The 25,224-nt window shown below is 45.6% G+C and overlaps 1 protein-coding gene and 1 pseudogene across 19 annotated transcripts in view; one reads left to right on the forward strand and one right to left on the reverse strand.

The window, feature by feature from the left end:
* NRXN3 (neurexin 3) overlaps nt 1-25,224 on the reverse strand; it is a 2,213,138-nt gene that overhangs the window by 60,541 nt on the left and 2,127,373 nt on the right. The window lies entirely within an intron of this gene.
* On the forward strand, nt 1,165-8,281 carry LOC146799187 (nucleoside diphosphate kinase B pseudogene; annotated as a pseudogene).

The following is a 25,224-nucleotide window of genomic DNA, read 5'->3' on the forward strand; positions in this document are numbered from 1 at the left end:
AAAAAGTTGCAGCAGCTCATGCACTTTCCTACATGCAATACTGATGATGAAAAGTACCATAGCGTGGTAAATAAAACTTGATTCTACAGAAAAAAATGTTTCAAGGATACCTAATAATGAACAGTGTTAATACAGTCTTATATCAAGTGTAATATGTTTTCAGTGATTTTATGTATGAAGTTATTTGCGACATAATGTGTGATGTCACCAGTGATGTAAACAAAGATTATTTGCGATGTCATGTATGAAGTCATGTTTGAGGTCATCAGCAGTGTAATAGATTGGGAGAAGTATGGTTGCATATCACGCCAACACTGGTAAATTTCAGTGGTTGTTTGGTTTCAGATCCTAACCCATAACTTTGCTTTACCTAAAGTTTTATATGGAAAATATAAGAGCGTTCTTGTGATATTGTTATTTTATTGAACTAAGTGCTTAACTATAACGTCCATTGACATACATTTTTTCGGATAATTCTTTTTAACTCTTTCTGATATACTTGATCAAGTGTCCAGAATCTGATTACAATCCTGGGCATGGTGGCTGGATGTACCTAGCAAGCTCTGAAAGAAGGCTGTAGCTTCTGATCATGCTTTTTGCTGAATTTCCCAAACACCAGAGCCCACGGAGCATCAACTTCGACCATATACATTAGGCTATAGGCATAGAGCTTGTCCGTCAGCCACCACCTTCACCATATTCCATTGGTCCCAGGCAATACAGGAGACAATCTTCAACCCTACCTCTGGGTGTACATTAGGGGCACATGGCCATGCTTGCACCCAGGCTCCCTACCCCTAGAGAACAACAAACACAGCACTCTACAGATGTCTGTAGGCTTAAAGGGATGGGAATAGCTAAATGTCCAGGCAGAGTCCAGTTCTCTTACCGCCACAATCCTAAAGGTAGGGCTCTCAACATTGCCCTGCCAGCTTTAGGCATGTCCACCCCTGGCAACACAGGCCACAGTGTGCACCATTTGCTAAGTGTGCAAAGGCTGTGGTCTCAGAGTGTACCCCGCACCCAATCTCCTTGACCTCATCACATTCCACCCAGTACTACCTCGGTTCGTCCTCCCACCGCGCCTTGCAGGTAACTGAATGCAGGGAGTGAGGTCTGGCCATGTCCTGAATGCAGTCTTCATGCCCCTGTGGCCACCTAAACATGACTTGCACCCATGACAGGAAGATGCTGGGCACAGGGAGTGGACTCAGTGATGTGCTGTGCCCGGTACCTGGCTTTAGTACCTGCTTGGGCCCAGTGGCCTCAGACTGTGGCTGTGCCCGTCAGGCACAGACCGCTGCTTCCAGTCACGTGCTGTCGCCAGTGCCACTGCAACACTACAGTGTGGAGATGATCCTGGCGAACCGCTTTCTTCTTTACCAGGGAATCCTTGTGGGAATTTCAATGGAGAGGGTAATACTTCAGAGCACTATAACAACACCCCAGGCTCGACCAATCCGCTCTCATCTCATGAGGCTCAAACTGCGGTGAGCGTATTTATTTTGTAATTTTTGTGCAGACCCGTCAGAAATGGTCCAAGTTAAAACTAATTCAAGGCATGCTTTCACTGCAGCGCAGATCCGTGTGCCACTGCCAACTCATTACCACACTGGTACAGGGCAGCGTTTGGTTAAGGTCTAGGGTTAAGGCTAGGGTTATAGGTATTGCTTTTGCGGATTACCTCTCTCTCTCTCTCTCTCTCCTGCCTGTCGCTCTCTCTTTCTCTCTCTCTCTCTGCCAGTCTCTCTCTCTCTCTTGATCTCTCTCTGCCTGCCTGCCTCTCTCTCTCTCTCTCTCTCTCTCGGTCTTCCTCTCACTCTCTCTCCCTGCCAGTCTCTTCTCTCCGTATCTCTATCTCCCTCCCTCGCTGACTGTCTCACTCTCTCTCCCAGCCTAGCTCTCTCTCTCTCTCTCTCTCTCTGCCTATCTCTCTCTGTGCCGGTTGTGCTCTCTCTCTCCCAGTCTGTGTCTCTCTCTTTCTCCTTCCCTGGCGGTCTCTCTGTTTCTCTGCCTGTCCCTCTCTCTCTTTTTTTCTCTCCCTGCTTGTCTCTCTGTCTCTTGCTGCCTGTCTTTCTCTCTTCCCACCTGTCTCTCTCTCACTCAGACTCTCACTGCTGATCTCTCTCTCTATTCCCCTTCTCTCTCTGTCCCTGCCACTCTCTATCTCTTTCTACCACTCTCTCTCTATTTCTACCTCCCTCTCGCTCTCTCCAGGCCTCCCTCTCTCACTCTGCCTTTCTCTTTCTCCCTCTCTCTCTCTCTCTCTCTCTCTCTCTCTCTCTCACTTTCACTCACTCTCTCTCACTCTCCCTGCTGGTCTCTCTCTCTGTATTCCTCTTTCTCTCTCTGTCCCTGCCTCTCTCTCTTTCTGCCTCTCTCTTTCTCTCTGTCTGTCTTTCCCTGCCTGTCCCTCTCTCTCTCTCTCCGTCTTTCTCTTTCCCTGCCTGTCTCTCTCTCCCACGCTCTCTTCATGCCTGTCTTTCTCTCTACCCACCTCTCTCTTTCTCTCGCTCACTCAGTCTCATTCTCTCTTCTGGCCCCCCTCTCTTTTCCTCTCTCTCTCTCTCTCTCTCTCTCTCTCTCTCTACCGCTCCCTGACTGTTTCTCTCTGTCTGTCTCGCTCTAACTCTCTCTGTATACCTCTCTCTCTCTCTGCCCCTGCCTCCCTCTCTCTCGCTCCCTGACTGTTTCTCTCTGCCTGTCTCGCTCTAACTCTCTCTGCCTACCTCTCTCTATCTGTGCCTGGCTCTCTCGCTTTCTGCCTCTCTCTCTCGCTCCCTGACTGTTTCTCTCTAACTCTCTCTGTCTACCTCTCTCTGTCCCTGCCCTTCTCTCTCTTTATGCCTCCCTCCCTCTCGCTCTCTTTCTGCCTCCCTCTCTCTCACGCCCGCTGACTGTTTCTCTCTGCCTGTCTCTCTCTAACTCTGTCTAGCTATCTCTCTCTCTCTTTCTCGCTCTCTCTATCTCTCTCTCTTTCTCCATCTCTCTCTCTGTCCGTCTCTCTCCCCCCACACACATTTGTGACTTGCATTCAGACAGCGACCAGCAGCAGCCTCGTTAGAGATTCACTGCAGATGCGGCCTCGCCAATGCCAGATTACACGCCATAAAAACACATTTGCCGGGGTCCAGAAGGGGCACTTTGCTGAAAAACATGGCATATAGTCACATTTTAATTCATATATTTGAAGAACACGTCCTGTAACAGAACAGGTAATAGCTCTGGATAAACGTACATTATGGAAGCCTCCGTGCTGATGGCGTGCAGACATCCCTTGGAGTGCAATAAGATAAACATCTGTCTTTTAATATTCAGATAAAGGCTCCGTCCTGCTACCGCTGCATCTGAATCTTGTCTGACAGTCTGCTGCTGCGCCGCTGCTTCTCTGTCTTTAGAGAGGAGGGCCTTGCTGGGGTCTTTCTCCTAGGTACAGTGCTTTACATGGGAAAAGAAAAGTGCCGGTACTCAGTACCGGTGAGTACCAGCTCATTTAAAGCACTACCTAGGGGCCTCTCCATAGTAGCAGGATGGCATGCAACGCAATACCCGCATTATGTGCCTGAGCTACATTTGTGGAGGGTTCAGGGTCTCACCTGTTGAACACCCCTCACAATGAGAACTCTTGCAGGCTGGAACCTTTTTGTCTACATGAGGATCCTAACTCCCCAAGTGTGCCCCGTATTGTTAAACATTCCTCAAAAGAAACCACTGGAAGAGGAAGTTGGATAGCGCCTAGAAAGCAGGCCCGGCACTAATACCAAACAAAGCAATAAGACTGAGAGGTGCCTGCAGATGGATCCTGCTGGCTATAAAAGGGGGACAGTAGTCATAATTTATGACTGTGTCTGAGCACCAAATTGCATTTGGTCGACCACCAATAATCTGTCAGTGGATACAACTCTAGTGTCTACTGGATGAGGGCGCCACACTCAAGCTGGGTTTGGTGGCCTAGTGGACTAATGCGTCCAATGTAACGGGCCTGGGTCAGACCTCATAGTCACAGGTTCAAATCCTGGTGGGTCCACTCAGCCTTTCATCCTTCTAATGCCGCTACAATGAGTACTATTCAGTTGGGTAACAATAAACATCTGTTATTCAGTGCCAAGATACCCTCCTGGGTGAACTTGACCTTTACAAATACACATGTTATGTTACTTCCCAGAAAAGATAACCACATGTGCAATGTGGCACATTTCGATCTCCCAGAGGAGATTTACACTCCGGGCTTCATTTATGAGGAGTTGGGCTAGGGCAGCATCACAAGTCTTAAAGTGCTGTCCTATGCCAATGTGAAAGGGCAGAAATGCACTGTATTAATGGAAAACCTGCATTCCTGTGTTTTCCCCCTGCATTGGAGCACAATTTGCTGCCTAGTGCCAACATAGGCACCCTTGCACCATGGTGCCTCTGTTGCAGGCAGGATTGCTTTAATGTGTTTTCCTTTGCAGCACACACAGAAAGAGGAAAAAACGAGGAGAAATAAAAATATTTCTCCTCGTTACGCCTGCTCTGGGGAGGCGTAAAGTTTTGGTGCTGCTCCAGGTTTACGTGATTGAGTAAATCTGGGGCAGATTCAAAATCCATGGGTGTTGTGTGGGGAAACTCACGGTTACACCCACAGAACGCCTCTCTGGCGCAGAGTAAGGCAAGGCTATGACTCGTGCTGATTTGTCCTACTCCACATTTATAAAGCCATGCAGAGCCACGCAGAGAAACTTTCTATCCCCTCATAGATATGATTGAGAGGCTTGCTCTGCCGGAGCATCAAAAAAAGTGCTGCTCAAGTGGCGCAAGCCTCTCATTGCCCCAGGGCAGTTATTGGTGGGGTTTGATTTTAGTACTGTGAGGAAGAACAAACCACAACAAATACTGATGGTCTTCTATCGCCCAAACCCTAACCTCTCCTTTTCAGGAGGTTTGGTGAGTGAGGGTGAATATCCCTCTTTTGACCTGAATGTCAGGGCATTTATTTTCCTTGTGTATGTTGATGGTCTGTGGTTTCCTTGCATCGTGGCTGATATCTGCGATGAGATAATGTAGGCAGGGCCATGACTTTTCAGCAATCCTCACTTTTACGTGGCGTGGTTGACTGACTGTGTAACATTAAACCTCTCTTGGTTTTTTCATGCTGTTGCCTGCAGGTGAATGAAAGGCTAAGCTGGCCCTGTTGGGTTTCTATCCTACCAAGATCATCACTGGAACAAGTCTTCACATACTTATTGGCGTTAGTTCCACCTTTTACCTCACAGTTTCATGCACTGTCATATACATTGTTAATCTTTCTAAAGCAGTATTTCTGTTATCCAGGGTTGTTAATCCACTTAGCACCATCAATGTACTGGTGTATTTCGTGTCCCTATTTTACTTTTTATGTGGTTGTTGTGCACACAACTGTGGCACACATATGATGCATCAAGATTTACTGATGCGCATGCCTGTTGTCTATCCTGTGTTTCTTTTCTAGGTATCGATCAGGAGCGGCTATCACTATTACGCTGTAACCACAGTGAGGGTATACAGGTTTCTGCCCTGATCTACTTGGAGGGTATTTTCATTTTTACTTTTATGTCTCACGTGCACCTTCATTTTAGTTCTGGTCCTGAAGAAGCGCACACGACCGTTATGGCGACAGAAGCGCGAAACATGTCGACCTATGACCTAAGACACCTGGGCAAAGTGTGCCTCCAGGGGAATGTTTTATTAAGCAGTTAGACTCTGCTAAGGGTACATCTGTTCTACATTGGCTGCATGATGATCCCTTTCTTAACCTTTTACACAATTGCACGCACTGTTTTCACCCTCCACAGAGGACCCACTCACCACACACCCGCATGCAACATCGGGCAGTCCTCAAAAGATCTCCGATAAAGTGACCCTTCGGGGGGCCCGTAGGGAATTGCAGCGCCGGCCCTACGAGGAGCACTGCCCGATGATGAAGCATGACATCCTTCGGGGTGTGTGAGGGCATCAGAGGACAAAGAGTGGTCTTCCATTAGCTGAGTGGGTCCTTCACCTAGGATCTTTCTTCACTCTTCTCTCTCTTTTCTCTTTCTTTTTGGGCCTGGGTGACATTTTGCGCCTGGCCGTAGGAACAGTGTCCTCTTTTGGGTTTAAATATAAGTTAGTTCCATGACAACAAAAAAACAAGCTGCTACTAGATTTCTTTAAAGGTTTTAGTGCAATCTAGCCCACTAAAGTGGTGCAGTGAAGCCTTTACCACACTCAAAATGCTCATTGCAAGGAAACCCATGGAAGTCTGATGTGTCCCTTACAGTGCAGAGGAGTTTGGCCACATCCAGAAGGTGTAGAATATTGCAACCTCACCAGGCAGGTACAGAATGCAGGAACCCACCAGAAAGGTGCAGAATTGTGTCAACTCAAATGAAAGATGCAGAGTGAACGCACACAAAATGTGCAAAACAGCATAGCCCGACTCTAAAGTTAAGGTGCAACCCTATTCACAATTTGTAAAGTCCTGCCACTAGGCCCACAACGTGCACAGGTGATTGTCTGACGCTCAAAGAGACTAGTGTAGCATGAACGCAGGCAAAAAGTGCAGACTAGGTTAGCCCACAAAATGTGGAAGTGCTAAAAAGCCTTGCGATACGAGGATGGTAACCCTATGCATAATATGCAGGATTGTTGAAATCCTGTCCCCTGGCCCAGGACAAACTCTTCACCCTGATCACTTGTGAGTAGCTTTGGAGTAGCATTTGTAGTAAGTAATAAAGCGTGCTTTTGATTTATCATTCCCACAAAAGTACACATACAACATCTCTCTTTTATTTCCGCGGATTGTATCCCACTGATTAGGGCACATGCCCTCTTGTGTCTGGACCATTACATCACATTGTAGGTTAAAGCTTTATTAAAACTGGTCCATCAACTCACTGAGAGCAACTCACCGAGAGCAGATCACATCAACTGACTTAGTTGACCATATTTAGGCTTCGTTGACCGACTGACTGGGCTTTGTTTGACAACAGGACCATATGCAGGATACTGTGCATTATGAAAAATAATATCAAGATTAGGCCTGGGCGAAAATTTCGTTCCGTTCGCGGAAATTGCGATAATTTGACATTTTCGCGTTCCGCGGAGAGCGCGAAAATGTCAAAAATTCCGGTTTCCGCAGCTTGGCGATAATTTGTTTCTTGCTCGCGCTGTAAAATAATACATTCTCCCGCGCGCGCGATCGCCTTACCTGAATCCCTGCGTTCGCCGACAAGTTTTCTTGATCCGGTCGCGTTCTCCATGAGATGTTGTATTGTTTTTAGCCATTTGCGCTGTCTCGCAACAGTTCGCGCCCGCAGTGACGTCATGCGTCGCGCGATCACGTCTTTCTTCTCGCGATCATGCACCGCGAGAACAACTCAAAACAAGACGGCCGCGCCCGCAAGCAACCACATGGGTAAGTTGGCGACCCGCAACCATGCAGAAAATCTCGCGAACATGCCGGAAAAAAACTTCCGCATCTTCGCGATATTTCTGCTTGTTTGCGATAATTTTAAACATTTTCGCGATAATTTGCGAAGGTTAATTCCGCAAATTCCGCCCACTCCTAATCAAGATGAGGGCTATATCATATCTTTGACATTTCAGCAGCGCTACTATGATCACAAAGTACAAATAAATTGCTTGCTCCGTACTAAGGGCGTGGGAAGTTTATTCCCTATGAAATATGTGTAATATTAACAAAAAGTACGAAATCCCCACAAGGATTGGTCCCTAGCTCTGAAGGGGGCTCTGTCGCTCTCACTCGCTCAGCACTGCTTACATTGATGGAAAAGTATAGCATTCCCTGCAGCAGGAACATGTCTGTAACAGCATCACAGAACACACCTTCATTTGCATCAAGGCAGATGGTGTTCAATGAGACCTGGTAGGAGAGATAATTACACGCTTTGAGCAGAGGGGCTACCGACTGGTGTCTATGCAGGCCTCCAATGAACTTCTGAAGGAGCCTTACATTGAACCTAAGGATAGCATTCTAGCCTGGCTTGGTGAAATACATGGGCTCCGGCCCTGTTGTGCCTATGGTCTGGGAAGGATATAATGTGGTGAAGACTGGCCGGGTAATGCTCGAGGAGACCAACCGGGTCAATTGCAAACCAGGGACCATCCATGGAGACTTACGCACCAAAGTCGGCAGGAACATATGCCATGGCAGTGACTCTATGGAAAGTGCCAAAAAGGGAGATCAACCTGTGGTTCAAGCCAGAAAATCTGACTTCTTACACTAGCTACACCAAACGAATGGATCAACGAGGGGAACTGAGGCACAAGGTCCCTTCATCGCCTCTTCTGTTTAAAGACCATTCCCTAGAGGGAGCACCGTATGCTTTTATTGCCTTGTATTTCCCAGCTTGAAGCAATTTGTGATAAACAATTTGCCGGAAGTGGGGCTTCTCCATAAAAATCAGGACTCACAAGCATTTTGTATGCAAGAGCAATTTGAATTTAGTCACTCACAAAGAAAAGGTACGCAAGGTATGTTGTCAAATACAAAATACTTTGGAATTAACGCCACAGAATACTCAATGGATAGAGCACACTGCTTTGAAGGTGATGAATCTAGCCACATGCAGCCAGTGTGTGTCAGGATGGAAATGAGGCTTGCTGTCATATGAGTTCAAACTGGTAGATTGTCAAGCTGTCTACTAGCAGCATTGCGAATGTTTGTAATTTATAACGTTTAACTGGAATGCTTAAGTTATAGCCCATTGCTCTAGTCAATGAGGGGTAAAAGGACAGTGGTGGCTTTTTGAGGGATGCCAACGTATGTGAAAATTTGCAGAAGCCATCTCAGAATGTACAAGTTTCCTTTGAAGACTTGATTTACTCAAGGTATTTATGAAAGGTTGGAGCACATGACCCCCCTGAGATGCCTCACTTTGGCTTAGTGAGATGTTGGGACCTCACTCTTGAGGCCTGGTGCTTGAAGGGTGAATATTGATCTATTTGTCACATACCAGCTTGTCAGTGTTTAAGGTGTTTACTTTGAGGTGACTAGCAAGGATCCAGAACTGGTAGTCATTGTACAACTAGCAGGCTGTACCCATCTTTTAGGCAGAAAGAAGAGGACATGTCCATTTCCAAATGCCTTGTCAAATTTATTAGCTTTACACTAATGTTTTGAAAAACATACACTCCCTATGGCAAATTAATTTTCTTCATTTCTTCATCTATTCACGTTGATGTTTTTCCTATATACGTACCTAGATACAACTTGTGTGCTTAACTTGGTGCAAAAGGAGTACTTGCACGCCTGTGCATGTAGGTACACAATTTTGTGCATACTAGCTCTAAAAAAAATGAGTAGTTCATAGCTTCGAATTTGAACCTTCTGCTTTTTCCTAGTTGAAGAAAAAATGAGGGCATCCTACAGTAATCCTTTGCACTTCCTGTAAAAGACTCTGCTCCAACTCTGCCAGCCTTTCTAAAGCACCATTCTGCCAGAGAAACTAATACTTTTAACAAATATACAGCTTGTCTTTTGTGCTAGTATCTTCTCTGACTTTTATTTCCTGATCGGTGTGGGAATGCTACCAGATATCAGTTCAAGAGACAGTAGGAACTGAGCTAGTTATGTAATTAATGTATATAATGTGCACTATTAAGCAAACCACCTCTTGCCAATATCTTCCTCACTATCTCAACGTGACACTTCACATAATATATGAAATTCTGAGAAAATGGCACCTACTAACCATTCCTATATAATAATTGGGGTGGAAATTAACCGAGGTGGGATTGAGGTTTCATGCAACATTACACGCTCAGCATCTGATGCGGATATCACAGACATACATAGGGAGGTGCATTCAAATTTGATGGACACACTAAATAGGAAAAGAACAGTATGGAGTAAATCTAATTACTAACAAAGAAACATACAATTTCCCACACTCCCTGAGTCTGAAATTTGAGCATTGTTACTTAGCAGCATGATCTCTTTGATGTTTGGGCAATCTAATTTGCATTAATGTTACATTTTCAGTAAGAATTGCATAGCAGTGCGTATGTTTACGCCCTTGGAATCCAGTTGCCCGCGCTGCAGAGCAGAGAACAGATGATACAAAATGGCTGCTGCTGAAGAACAAAGGTATAAAAGGCCAATGCAGAATAAGAGGGAGAGAGTCAGTGACAGAACAGTAACATATCTCACGGGGAATGATTGGGCACATTGTCATGAACCTAAGCACCAATCAGGATACAGTAAAGATGCCACTTGGAAGCTCGCTGGAGAACATCAGCCAATGACTCATGATAATGCTAGAAGCCAGCATCATCCGCGTGTTTTGGGAGTTAAGGTTTGTGAATACATTATCACTGGCCTGCTTAACCCCAAGTAGAGGCTTAATTGTGAGGAAAGAGAAGGGCTTTCTGCAAATATCAAAAAGTCACAATCACAGATCCTCAGATGGTAAGAAAACTAAGATTTGGGCTTCACTTTTATATACCAGGCATGTCCGAGCTACGGACATTTTTGGATCAGGCACTAGTTGGCTTGAATGCATGGGACGATTTGGTACACTGGAAAACGAGCACCAGACAGCACTTGCCAAGGTGTCATGTGCATGCCCGCCCTCTATCAATCCAAGGTTTTTAGAGGGCGAGGTCTGGTCAATGATGAAGCATGACACCTGGTGCTGTGTGAGACCAGTCCGTCACATTTTGTGAGATGCCTACACTCGCAATTCAACCATAATTTCACAGTGGTCACTACACTAGGGGCAGCTCTTGTTGTGGTTAACATTTATTGTTGGAGGCTGCTAGCTCCTGGAACCCCGCGCCTCTTGTTCCCCTCTCCACGCATCGTGGGGCTCATTTGTGGTTATGAAGAAAACTAATCCGACCAGCTTATACCAATGGACTCTGGGGAAATGTGCATTCTCTAGCGCAGTCCTTTGGAATGGCAGCTTAACATAACACAACACAAAACAACTTAACACAACACAACATTACACAAACACAACATTACAGAACACTACACAATACAACATAACACATCACAACATAACACAATATAACATAACACAACACAACACATGTATTTGTAAAGCGCCTGTTCACGTAGAAGGGTATATTGGCGCTGAATAACAGATGCTTAATGCCTTGGCATCCTATTCATGAACGTTTCTTTATTTTTACATCTAATTTAATTGCTTTGTCTTCTTTGAAAAGTAGAAGAAACCCTCCCCGGAATATCTCATAGACCCGAAGAGGAAGAGTGCTGGAGACATTTAAATTACACCCCGTCTCTGTGTCTGCAAGGGCATGGCCTTTAAAGATCCATTCTTCTATTTGCAAAGCAAAACCGTATTAAATGTAGAATAATTCATCAAATCATATAAAGGCCTGTCGTAAAAGGTCAATGAGATTCCATGGGCCCTGCAGAGCGTCTATAACTATACAAACTTAGGGCCTCATGTAGGTAGCCATATACCGGTCGGTAACGGCCGATTTTCGGTAATTATACCGTTACCGACCGGTATATTGGCTATTGGTATGTAGGGGGTCAATTTCTGAAATCGGAATTTACCGATTCGGTAAAACTACCGAATCGGTAAAATTACTGAATCGGTAACGTTACCGATGTGGTAATTTTACCGATTCGGTAATTTTACCGAATCGGTAAATTCCGATTTCAGAAATGATATGTAGGGGGAGTGTGTGTGTGTGTTTATGAGTCGGTATTTACCACCAACTTTTAGTTGGTGGTAAATAATTAATGTATGTGTGTATGCATTTGGAAGCGCGTAGCAGTGTGCAATGTGGCATACATACATGCCCTTAGGGCATGTATGTGTGCCACATGTGCACACATGGCCGAATCAGGGGTGCAACAGGGTGTCAATGTGACACCCTGCCACCCTTGCATTTTCTCCACCATTACCGAATCGGTATTTACCGATTCGGTAATGAGGCATACCTTCCCCTCAATGGGAAGGTATGCCTCATTACCAAATCGGTAAATACCGATTCGGTAATTACCGAATTGTAACGAATCGGTAAAAAATACCGACTCATTACCTACATACGAGTTACCACTTCTAAAATACCGATTCGGTATCGTTCGGTATTTTAGAAGTGGTAACTGGTATGCTACCTACATGAGGCCCTTAATGTTGTAACTATGCAAACTTTCTGTTATTCTGTAAAAAGGCGTAAACGGCTTTTCCTGTATAACCAAGTGTTACTAATTTTGACCAAAAATATGTCCCAGATGCCATTTATTAATTTCCCAAAAATGACTCGCACATCACTTCCATGGCCCAAAAAGGCTAGCCATTTTGTGTTACTTAAAATGTCATATGTCAACACCAACATGTCAGTAATTTTTGACCAAACAGAGTAATTTAGTCATCAAAGGAGCTCAACAAAACTTGAAACATCTCACTAATTTAGAATTCAAGGCTAACAAACTTCTAAAGCTTATCATGGTATTTGACAGGGTGGACAAAAACAATCTTTCTCAATAGACCTCGCCTTTAAGTCAATGTTTCTGAGGCTGCTGGAGGCTGATTAAGCACTTTTCATCTCATAGAACTTAACTTATTCGCTGTGCGCACCCCTTTATCCCCAATTAAGCTTCATTGTATTGTCCAAATGGTTAACCTCTGTCTTTTCTCCTTTACAGTATTCAATCATACTCTGAAGACCTTCAGATGTACTTGTGTCTGTCCAGCCTGCTGCTCCAATATGACATTGTCGGTATTCTTTTGTACCAACCAGCTGTCTCCGATGAAGCCAATAAAAGGCCTCTTCAAGGGCCGGACTGGGCATTGGGTGTTTCCCTAGGAGTCTGGAAGGGTGGGGGCTGGTTTTGCAGCAGTGGGGGGGGGCGGTTTTGTTACTCGGGGCCGGCTATGCACCAGTGCTGCAATATCGACCCCATGTAACAAAAGCAGCAAGCATTTTCAGCCTCCCGGGTCCAGGCAGTGCTTCTCCAGGGCTGGGCTTGGAAAATTGCCAGGGCTGCTTTGGGTTTCCAGTCCGTCCATGATCTTCATTGGACCCAATTCCTCATGTGACCTCCATGCACTCTTGAATTTCAAATGATCTCTCCTTCTCCAATTTAGAAACTTGTTTTATCCCCCGCGCTGACCCTTCCACAACTCCATGGCTTATAATGGTGTGTATGACTATCTTCATTAAGCTGAATCTTCTCTATCATTTGCTCAACAGGTGGATTTTCCATCATTTGTTGTCTAGGCTATGTTAGCTGTTTTTTGAAAAAATGTTTTGAGATGAGGTACATGGGTATCTTGTTTCCTCCATAAAAGGGTCCATAAGGTACATGGCTATCTTGTATCCTCCATAAAAGGGTCTCCATAAAAGGGTCTATAAGGTACATGGCTATCTTGTATCCTCCATAAAAGGGACCATAAGGTACATGGCTATCTTGTATCCTCCCTAAAAGGGTCCATAAGGTACATGGCTATCTTGTATCCTCCAAAAAAGAGTCCATAAGGTACATGGCTATCTTGTATCCTCCATAAAAGGGTCCATAAGGTACATGGCTATCTTGTATCCTCCATAAAAGGGTCTCCGTAAAAGGGTCTATAAGGTACATGGCTATCTTGTATCCTCCATAAAAGGGACCATAAGGTACATGGCTATCTTGTATCCTCCATAAAAGGGACCATAAGGTACATGGCTATCTTGTATCCTCCATAAAAGGGACCATGGTTCTGCTGCACATCGTTCCTTATACTGGCAACACCAGAAACAAAACTTTATATGGTGACCATTATCAATCGCTGTTGGCAAGGAATAGTTCTGCTCTGCCCAGTATCCTGATAAGCATCTTACAAGAGGGCAAAAGGGGGCTCCATCCATCCATGCTTATTGTTGCGGTACCTAAGGAGAGTGGATGCAGAGATGCGGGGCCCAAATTGTGAAATTATCCTAATGTAGCAGAGTTTAACCCCTTTAGTGCCACGCCCTTTCCCCCTCCTGTGCCGGGCGTTACACTAGTGGGTGGGGTTCATGACGAGATAGTCTCATCATGGGCACAGCGCAACCGTGCTCCATGACGAGACTATCTCGTCATGGGCACTGAAGAGGTTAAGAAAATGCAAAGAGTCCTTTGCCCCAGCTAGTCCCAGTGATAGGGGATATTTTGATGTCACATTTTACAAGGGCTACTTTAGAGGTGAATTTGTTAAGAACTGAATAGGGACTTGGATGCAGGACGGGATACAGATGCACAAAGGAAGAATGCAGTTTTATGCCGACTGCCTGACTGTGGGGAAGATGGCTGAGTGAACATTAGTGGAGAGAAGCTCTCTTTAAAGAGACAGCCTTGGGCAGTCATGCCAGCCTTGACCATTGGACATAACTGCTTCCATGAACTTCCCTAGGAGTTCCCTCCTTCATTTTGTCACTGGAAGTTCAGTTCTGATGGCTCTGTGGTGGTTTTCAGGGCCGTATGGTAATTATGGGTTTTTGTTTTAGTGTTTACGTGCTGCCTTTTGCTTCAATACTGTTCGTCATGCATCACGATTTATCTGCTCCCTGTGTTTTGTAGGGAAGCCCTAGCGGTTTCACCAATAGTTCTTCCTGCTGGTCCAGGATGCAGAACAATATGTCTGCAGTAGTTGTCAAAGCCATCTTTGTTGTTTTTATTTCAGCAGTGGCAGTTGTTGTCGAGCAGTTAGCCCCTTCTGTGCCACGCCCTTTCCCCCTCCTGTGCCGGGCGTTTCATTAGTGGGTGGGGTTCATGACGAGATAGTCTCGTCATGGGCACAGCGCGACCGTGCTCCATGACGAGACTATCTCGTCATGGGCACAGAAGAGGTTAAGGCAGCAAATTGAAGTAGGGTAAAGGATAGGCCCAAATGCAGTGCATAGGTTTTACACACTTCATAAAGGTCAATGTGCAGCCACTATCATTGCTTTAGCAAAAAAACACACAGCATTTTATTTTCACCAAGAGTACAAGAATGGTTATAAAAGTGAACAACGGCAAAAGCGTGGAGCCTTGCAACCCTTATACTTCCTGATGTTTCACCCAAACAGAATCATAATAACATAACACGGCATAGCTTAACGCCTTGACTGCTAGAGCACAGGTCCTCCCCTGCTGGCGCTAAGCAATTATTTGGATGTTAGGGATGCCTCGTGTTTAAATTTTCATAATATATACCACAAAAGCTGTCCACGCCAAATGTGTGTCCTTTTTTCCCAACATCCTGAGGTACCCGTGGTTTGTAGATTTCCGTGGACGACACTGAGAACCAAAGCCAGAAATCTCAACACTCCATATACGGTTGCAGAGGATACTGGAGGGGGCCACAGTAGAAGGGATCATGTTTGTGGTTCGTCCGCAATGAGTGAATCACAATCCAAAAGCATATATACTTTCAGGACAGAGGTAATCAATGCCATAACATAATCATCCCACTCATTTATAGTACAGGGGAAGGTCCAGTTATAGCGGATTCCATAGGATTTATGCAGAGATGGTGGTAGATCCCACCTTCAGCTACACAAAAAAAGTTGTAATCCCAAACTACAATGAACTGACACAAGCTTTATTAAGCAACTTAACAAAGAAAACCAACCAGGCAGCCCCTGTCATAAGCATCCAAGATAGATTTATGCCTTGAGATTAGAGCAGGGAGCAATATAAGTGAACAGATTTGACCAATATACGCTAATTGCATTTTCAATTCTCATATGATAATTGTATAAAAGCGTCTCTACCCAAGTATCTGCTGACGTGCTTCCATATATATTCAATTCACATGGTTAACTCTCTCTTAATATCAAGTTATAGTGTGCATGGTACATGACAATAGCCATTCTACTCGGCAGCTAACTTAGGGAAAGGTCTTACCCGTTCTCTGCTTGGGATGCTCCATTCCGTATGATGTCTGTTTGGGGTGCTCGATTCAGTATGATGTATGCTCTTGTTTACTTACACGTAACTGAAACATGTGTACTGAGTGTTTTTTCCCCATAGTTTTATATAGCGCATATCAGTTATCAGAGTGCTTTACATGGGCACCAGTTGCATTACATAAGGTCACATTCATTTATTTTTTTTGTTAGGCACGGGAAGATTACGTGATATGCCCACAATCACAGGGTGTTGAGCGTTGTTGCCGAAACTCGAACCTGGTTCCCCAGATTTGAGGTCGACCTCCCTAGCAATTCTTTTTATACTTAGGAACTCCCTCCAAAGACATACAACGTAATCTAACATACCGTCTCTGCATTAAAGCAATATAGAGAGCGGGCTATCATGTATAACTCATATGTTCGGCAAAATTGTGGAAAAGTGTAGCCATCTTGGAGTGATACTCAATGCTGACATATTGCTTTTGTGTGTAGAATTATACACTATGAACTCTTAACTTGACATTGAGTGAGAATTCACTACGAAAAATGAATTTACATAGAAGCACATCAGCGGATACTTGGGTAGAGACACTTTTATAGCATATTACGCATATGAAAATTGAGAGGGGAATGAGAGTATACTAGTCAAATTTGATAGTCAACTTGAATGGTGGTTCACGCACAATCAGGAAACCCGGCAAGTATTTATTAATCAAAGAAGTGTGTCTGTATGCTGACAGATATTTGGTATGGAGCTTTACATTTACCAATTTGAAAATTGAGAGAGTTATTTGATGGCAGGTAGGACCCGCTTCAAATGTAATAAGTGTGTTATGCTGAAGTATTATGAACACATCTATGATAGAGATTAATTGAACAATGGACTTGTGACACTCTTTTTATCAACCCTTTTATTCATCTGAGTACAGACTGGATCGATGACATGTATGTGAGAAACAGGAGAATCAATATTTTTTATTGTTTTGTGGCCTGAGCAATGATATGTGAAGGTCTGATTTGATTTTGTAACTTTTTAGATTAATGTCGATGTCCCCCCATAGAAGGACCAGGGATGTCCGAAATGCATTGGGGCTATAAGTGTACAAAGGCGAAATGACAAACCGATAGAATAATTGATACAAATGATTTGGTGAACATAATTCAAAAAGAACAAACCGTAGTAACAGTACAATAATTGTGATTGTTTATGAAAAAACAAGCATGAAAAAATAAGTCTTAATGGAAATACATTAAAGAAATATATTTCAACAATTGGTACACTATTTTAAGAATTTTTTTTGAAAGCTTGTGTCAAGCACCAATAGCCAAGTGCACCAGGGGACCGCACTAATCGTAGTACAACAAATAGATATTGTTTAGTGTGTTTTTTGGGGTGGAGAATACACCCAGATATTAATGCAGTGCAGGCTCCAAACCCTCGTAATACTTTATGCACAGACGGCCATCTTGAAATGCTTTTGTAAAACTTTACCACAAAAATCACTCCCAGTTAGCCATTATGTGCATGCACTGATGGGAAGACATTTTTGAATGCTTTTGTAAAACTTTAACACAGAACGCATTCCAAGTTACCCATGCATGTGTATGCATGGATGGGTGGCCATCTTGCAATGGTTTTTAAAGGCCATCTCTATAATGTCACACGCCTGCAGTGCAAGCGTGTAACGTGGTACACTGCAAGCAGCAGAGAGGGCCCGTCAGCAGGGTCTTCCAAATAAATAAATAAATACATACATACTGTTTTTGGACAGAACTGACACATTAGTCCAGTAGTCCCAGGTACTCAAGGAGACGGCACCTGTATCAATATATGTGCACCTTTTTAAGAATATTTTTTTTTTGGGGGGGGGGGGGGGGGGGGGGATTAAAGGCCTACGCCAGAGCTAAAAACGAGCAAGGGAAATTGTACTGGAGAAATTGCAGTGTTCACATGAAACATACAGCTCTCAACTTTCGTGCTTTCACAGAGTTGTCTATTGGAATCTATGTAAGAGTGAGTGAGAGTGAGTGGTTCAACATTAGGGCAGCTCAGTGTGCACAGTCAATCCAATCCGCTACAGCTACACTAATCTACTCACTCGCCGTCCGCCGCCCTGTGGCACGACCAGGGACTGCAGGAGCGGGCACGCGGAAGGCACGCTCACAAGAAAAAGTTCAACCGAAAAAAAGAATAAAATAAATAAAGGGATCCCGAGCAGAAAAAAAATGTAATTGCCTGCCTATCACTGCTGCTATCATAATTACTTTCAAGCTCCGACATTGGCTGAATCAGATGAACAAGTGAATCCATTTTTGCAGTCTGTGATAAGTGAATTCTTTGGTCATAAATTAAAATGTCACTGCCGGATACTGGCGATGTCTGCTTCAGAAGCATCCCAGTGTGCGAGAAGTTCATAGACATTCTCTCGCTCTCTCGCGCTCTGTCTCGTCCTCCCCCATCACAGTCTCTTCCTGGTCATGGCCAGTGCCTCTCTTCAAATCTCCATTGATCAGGGTCGGCTTTAGAGCTGGTGGTGCACAGTGCGACAACCATTTTGTGTGCCCCCGCACCCCATGACCGCCTCCTCAGATTCTCTCAGTACCACCCGGCAAAAGGGCACCCCATCTCTATAATCAGAAGCTACTGCCAAACACAGCGCCCCTCAATCAGGCCGCTGCCCCCTCAACAGGTCAGCGCCCAGTGCGGCCGCAACAGTCGCACTGCCCTAAAGCCGGCCGTGCCATTGATTATGTTTTGACTTCTGTCACCTCCTTTCGGCCTGTCTCTAGCCTAACACCGTCACTCTCGAGCCGCTTTGTGAGTGCTCTCTGTCTCTGCCCCACTCCACCCGCCCCAGATTTCTTCCTGCCTCCCAATGACCCTGCCTCCTTGCACTTCTTTTTGTTCTCTCTCGTTTCATATTCACTCCCAGACTGTCCCATTACTCTCTCCACGTATCCTCTCTTCGTGCAACCTGTGTCTCCATCTAATGTGTTCTGTCTCTTTCACCTTTTGGCCTATGCGTCATGTGTGGGATCCAGGAGATACCACTCATCACAATACGGCTTTCTATCCTAGACATGTGTGATCCTGGGCAAATCGCGATATCATCATGTGTTCGAGCTGCGAATACCGTAAATCTCGCAAACAGGGCGGCTGCACATAGCAAGCTCCCTCTGAAGAAGCACCCATTCACATGATTCTCTTTCTTTCAACAGTCCTTTCTTCTGTTCTTTTCTTTCCTTGCAATGTCTGTAGGGTTGTGTCCAACATACTATACAGTCTTTTTTAATTACCTCTCTGTTACCTAAGAATTTCTCTTTTTCTTGAACTGTCTCCCCTGCATCTTAGTCTCTATTTTCTCTCTCCCACTCTCCTTCTAAGCTCTCTCTGGCACTCTTTATACACAGCCTGTCTGTCTTCATCTCTAACTTTTTCTCACTCTATCACATCCCCACACTCTATCTCTGACCTCAGCATGCACAGCCTGTCTTTCTGCTTCCCTTGCTTCTTCGATTTCTCCTGGTTTCTCCTGTTAGCTCCTTCCCACGGTGACTCTTTCTATTTTACACAGACTCTCTCTCATTCCCTTACTCGTTCTCACTGTCCTGCTAAAGCCTTGCATGTCTCTGACTCTCCTTAGGGTCACCTTCCCCTGCTGCTTCTCTTCCTGCTGATATCTCCTTCTCTGTCTCTGACTCTTGTTATCTCACAGAGCCTGTCTCTCGGCTTCCCTTGATCTTTTTCTTGTAATCCCATTCTCCTTCCTATCTCTGACTCTCTTTATTAAACACAGCCTGTCTCTCAAATTCCCTTGCTCGTTCTTGCTCTCCTATTATGTCTTTCATGTGTCGGACCTTCTTTATAATCACTATACCCTGATGGGTATCTTCCACCTTCTATCTCTCTGTTCTGATTCTGACTGTCTTTAATAAACACAGCCTGTTTCTCTCATTCCCTTGCTCTCCTGTTATAGTCTTCCATGTCTCTGACCTTCTTTATAATCACCTTCTCCTGCTGGGTATCTTCCTCCTTCTATCTCCTTTTCTGACTCTATAATACACAGCCTGTCTCTCTCTTTCCCTTGATCTCTCTCCTGTTATCTCCCTCCCTGTCTCTGACTCTTTTCATTTTACAGAGTATGTCTCCTTCCCACTCTCTATTTTTGACTTGCTTAATCACCCACAGCCTGTCTCTCCTTCCTTTATTCTTTCTGTTTCACCTGCTGTCTCCTTCCTACTCTCTGTCTCGTTATTATACAGCGCTTGTCCCTCTTCTTCCCTTGTTCTTTCTCCTGTTATCACTTTCACAGTCTCTGAATTTCCTTATCAACTCTCTATCTTTGACTCCTTTTATCATACAGAGCCCGCCTCTCTCCTTCCTTTTCTCTGTCTCTTTCACCTTCTATCTCCTTCCTACTCCCTGGTTTTGTCTGTCTGTCTCCGACTCTCTTTGTTTCAGTGTTGTCTCTTTCTCCTTGCCATTCCCTTTCTCCTCATTCTACCCACGTCGCACGCTTTGGCTCGGGTTCACTTTGTGGTACAATGACTGTCCCCGTTAAATATCTTGATCTAGGCCCCTGCTCGCTCATTTTCTCTGACAATTCACCCCAACACATGTCCTCACAGTGACAGATGCCAGTGCCCAATCACTGTCATGACTGGTGAAGTGAATCAAATGGAAAAAAATGGGAACAATTTCATTTTTTTCTTGGTTGCGTCTATTTATGATGTTTCAAGATAGGATTACTCCAAATTCCCATTGTCCTGAAGAAGGCCTCTTTCTTAATTCAGTCTGTTGAAACTGTGTTATATGGACTTGGATGACAGGAGCTACACAATGCCTAGAGACTGTGGGGCTTTTTTGTCCAGTGCTGTGAACCATTCGTGAACTGGTCCCCAAACCGCACATCGCGAGCTCGACACAAATGCTGTATTTTACAATATAGTTGAAACGGCTATTGCCAGAGCATGGAACAGAGTATCCATCTCTTGAATATTACTGCACTGAAAGTTTGTGGTATCTAGTGAAGTATTATTTCTTTTTTTTGTCAAAGTTCTGTTTATTGGCAAAAAAATGTATAAAACAATTCAAACATTCACGGCTAGTAGCCATATCAACATTCCCACATGCCACCCTCTGTTAATTCAAACACAGCGTCTCACAGTGCTGGAATGATCATCTGTTGAAGCTCATCACTAGCCCTTGATTCATTGGAATTTCCAAAATACAAATAACTAAGAACCAAAACTCCCACCAGCCCTCCCTCCCACTCTACTGTGGAAATTTAGCGTGCAAACTGAACATTATCTGCGCCATCTTGCCTCTCCCCAGCGCCACGCGCAGCGAATGCACGGCCGCCATTTTAGGCACCCCACTCTCTCCCCGCTCACCCTCGACCACCAGCGCTTTCCCCTGGCGCTGCAAGCATCCCCCGCGCGCCGGCCACCCCCGCTCTCTCATACAGGCCATAAACCCTCTCCTTCTGCGCGACCCTGCTACGGAACCACTTCCAACCGACAACCCATACATGGTCATGCCTCTCCTTTGATAACCCCCTTCCTCTGCGCCCCATTGTCTGAACTGGTCCCAGGCCATCACCTAGCCCTGCGGATGCAGTTTACGGCCCCTACTGTAAGGGAAACACCCCACATCAAAGGGATTACAGTAGATCAAAGCCCCTACCCCCTGAGACCCGGCCAGTTGCACACACCCCCGGGAATTAGCGGAATTCCCTGCTGCGCGATAGCCATCTCCCACTGCGGGTAGGGTGGGAACTTCTACTGTATCTATGTGTGGGATCGGATCTGAGCCGGGGCTTCAGGGGATGTTCTTTCAGGCATCAAGGGAATCTCAAGAATGTACTATATGTAATAAAGCAATAAACCAGTGTATAAGAGACCAGGTCTCAGAGATGCAGTTAGAGCACCTCGTGACGATACCTTGCTGTCTGATCTGATGTGTTCTGCTCCGACGGAATAAAACTTGTTTCCTGCCTTCCAGTCTCCGGCGCCTGCCTCTTTCATCGGTAAATTATCGAGTGGTATAAGAGGCGATTACCGCCGGGCAAATACTTGAAAGGTTATCGACTGAAACTGCCGCTACCATTTAACAATTGGCGTCCCAAACGTGGGGCCCATCAGCGACACGTGGATCCAGTGGGAGAGGTCCCGACGACAGAGTGAACGACTGCAACGATCGGGAGAGCTCCTGCCCAATAGACCCTCGTCTGGCAGCCGATCATCCGAACTTCACTGGTTCCGAGCAGACCTCTCTCAAGTGATCTACGGTCCTGACTGGGAACCATCAGGAGTGCCGCGGCAAATACGGAGAATAGAGGACGATCGGGCGCTGGAGGCGGAAGACGAGAAACTGTCCACGCGGTCCGGGTAAGGTCGTGAAATACGACAAAAGTGCGAAATAATTGATTGATTGTTTGAATACTAGTATTGCTCATTGATTGTGCTCATTGATTGTTCTCTTTGAGATATTCGCTGTCTACAAACGGGGAGGAGTAGAAATACTCTCTCTCTCTCCCTTTGCAGATAGTGAAGGGTAGGTAACGCAGACTTTTGTCCCCGTTGAAACCCGTCGTGCCTATCTTTATCTCCCCATTGATTGATTGTCCGAACATTGATTGTTTTGAAGAATAGTGCTTTTGAGATATTCTCTGTTTGCAAATAACGTAGAATAGGAATATTCTGTCTAGTCTTTGCAAATAGTGAAGGGTAGGTAACGCAGACTTTTGTCCCCGTTGAAACCCGTCGTGCCTATCTTTATCTCCCCATTGATTGATTGATTGATTGTCCGAACACTAGTTGTTCGATATTGGTTCTTTGGAGGTATTCTCTGCTTACAAATAACGAAGAATAGAGATATTCTGTCTAGTCTTTGCAAGCAGTGAAAAGATAGGTAGTGCTGACTTTTGTCCCCGTTGAAACCCGTCATGCCTATCTTCTCCCCACTGATTGGTAGTTGGTTCTGCCCGGACCGCTTATTAGAGGTGAACCATCCGGCTCCACTGGAAGGCACCCCTAATAAGGACATGTTCACTAAATATGGACTAGTCGCCGTAGCTTATAGCAAGCTGTGGCATAAATATACCAAGAAGGACCCCGAAAGTCAGTGGCCACTGATGGGATCCTTCGACGACCGCAAGATAGAAGCGCTAGAAGTAGCTCTGCGTAGCAATAAGACGACGCCTACTATGCTTGACAGTATCGGCATGTGGCGCAAAGAAGCAACGCAACGGAAAAAGAGGGAAGAAGTAAAAGCAGAAAAGGAATTACGAAAGGCAGCTCACCTTGCCGCTAAAAAGTTAGAAGAAGACATAAAAGAGAGAAGGGAAACTAAACTAAGACAGGAGCCCGAAACCTCAGGCCAGTACGCTGTTAGGACCCCTTCTTTGCTCTACCCTGAGCTGTCCTCCAAGCAGCGAACAAATGACGAATTACTGTTAGGTCCCCCGATCATTTACATGCCCCCTCCATATGCACCCTCCCAATCGGTAGTGCAACACCCACAACCCCCGAACACGAGCGAAAGCAGTACAGGGGCCTCGGCCCTCACGGCCTCAGCGCCGGCTGAGCCTCTTGTACTGAACCCAATGTCGACTACAGCGCTAGACGACCTTGAGATGGGAAAGAAAGAGTCCACCAGAATGAATCGATTAACTAAGGATGAACGAGCAGGAATCGATAGGATAGTAGGGACGCTGGTGGAGCGAAAGGAAAGTGAGGAGTATATAACAGACGTGTATAGCTCGTATGCCGACAGCCGCAGACGACACTTTGTCGTACGGCTCTGTTATCACGCCCTGAATGCATATGAGGACAGATACCACGATAAAGGTCCCGAAGGCTTAACGGCTCTATATAGGAAGGTAGACATTGGGGAAGAAGGAGAGGGCGATATCACGAACCTCTTCACTCGTACACTCGAGGTCTACCGACACCTTAAAGAACATGGAAAGACCACCAAAACAGAAACCCCCATAGCAACTAAGCCCCAGGGAGGAAGGGCCGATGCCATGATGCCCATTAAAGAAGCTGCCCCCTACTGGGTCCCCCCACGGGGTCAGGGAACACACGACGACATCAATCACCAAGATGCGAAGGGAAGGGTTGTATATAACTGGGTCTACCAGCCGTGGGACCGGCAAGATATTTTGACCTTTAGAAAGACTCTACCCGACTTGAGAAAGAACCCGACTGCCTTCTACACTGAATTGGGTACGGCCTTAGGCTCAACGATAATGACGTTAGCAGATATCGACCTGTTCTTTGGGCTATGCCTGCCGGCTGATGTGTGGAAACAAATCCGGAAGGTTGACCACGCTGAGCCGTTCGGATATACCTGGGTACAACTCGATACCATAGATAAACAACGAGAACCAGGACAGAAACCCCCGAAAGCCATCTTAGAGCTCCCAGACAAGATTGTACAAAAGCTGAAGACTCTAATCCCAGAAAGAAAGGTAGACTGGTCGATAGTGACGGCTTGCCGCCAGAAACCCCAGGAAGATGTGTCTGAATACTTCTCCCGATTCGAGACTGTGTTTTCCGATTACAGTGGCCAAGACATGACCACCGCAACCGGACACCACCTCTTTGTCCAGAATTATGTAAAGGGTCTGTCTCAAGAAGTTTCCCAGAAGCTACAGACCAGCGAGAGCAGTTGGGCAGCCTCCAAACCCGCAGCAATTCTCCAGATGGCCCAATACTACGAAAACCAGAAGAACGAGAACGATAGGGCGTCAGAGAAGAAGAAAAAGGAATTAAAGGAGAGGGTGATGATAGCACAGTTGCAAGGGGTGACCATAGGAAGAGAACCCCCAAAAGAGAATTACCAACCAACCGCCCCTAGAAAGCTACCGCCTAGAGACCATACACCCACACCCTACAACGGACGGAGAGACTTAGATGGGAACCAATGTGCGTTCTGTAGAGGGTTCGGACACTGGAAATCCCAGTGCCCGGTCCTCCTGGAAATGAACAAGAATAGGGATCCCAGAGACGCAGCATATGACCCCAGAAATAGAGGACAGGGACGAGGGCACACGAACAACACCATCAACGACAGGCCAGGCAGACCAAACACCTTTGATCGCCCCCGCCAAAACCAGTGTCAGCAGTCCGACTATGAGAGCACTCATGACTTCGCATAGGACCGCCAGGGGCAAGGGAGGGATCCAGTCGAACTCCGTGTTGACCAGCAAGGTCCTTACGTCACCGCTAAGGTCTTGGGCACAAAATCTCCATTCCTGGTAGATACTGGGGCGACACGTAGTGCGTTATCTAAACGACTGATTCCTAGGGCACCCTTGTCTGGCTCGCACGTAACCTCAATAGGCTTTGACGGAACGCCCT

This window comes from Triturus cristatus, chromosome 9 (genome assembly GCF_964204655.1).
Source record: "Triturus cristatus chromosome 9, aTriCri1.1, whole genome shotgun sequence".
Classification (NCBI taxonomy): Eukaryota; Metazoa; Chordata; class Amphibia; order Caudata; family Salamandridae; genus Triturus; species Triturus cristatus.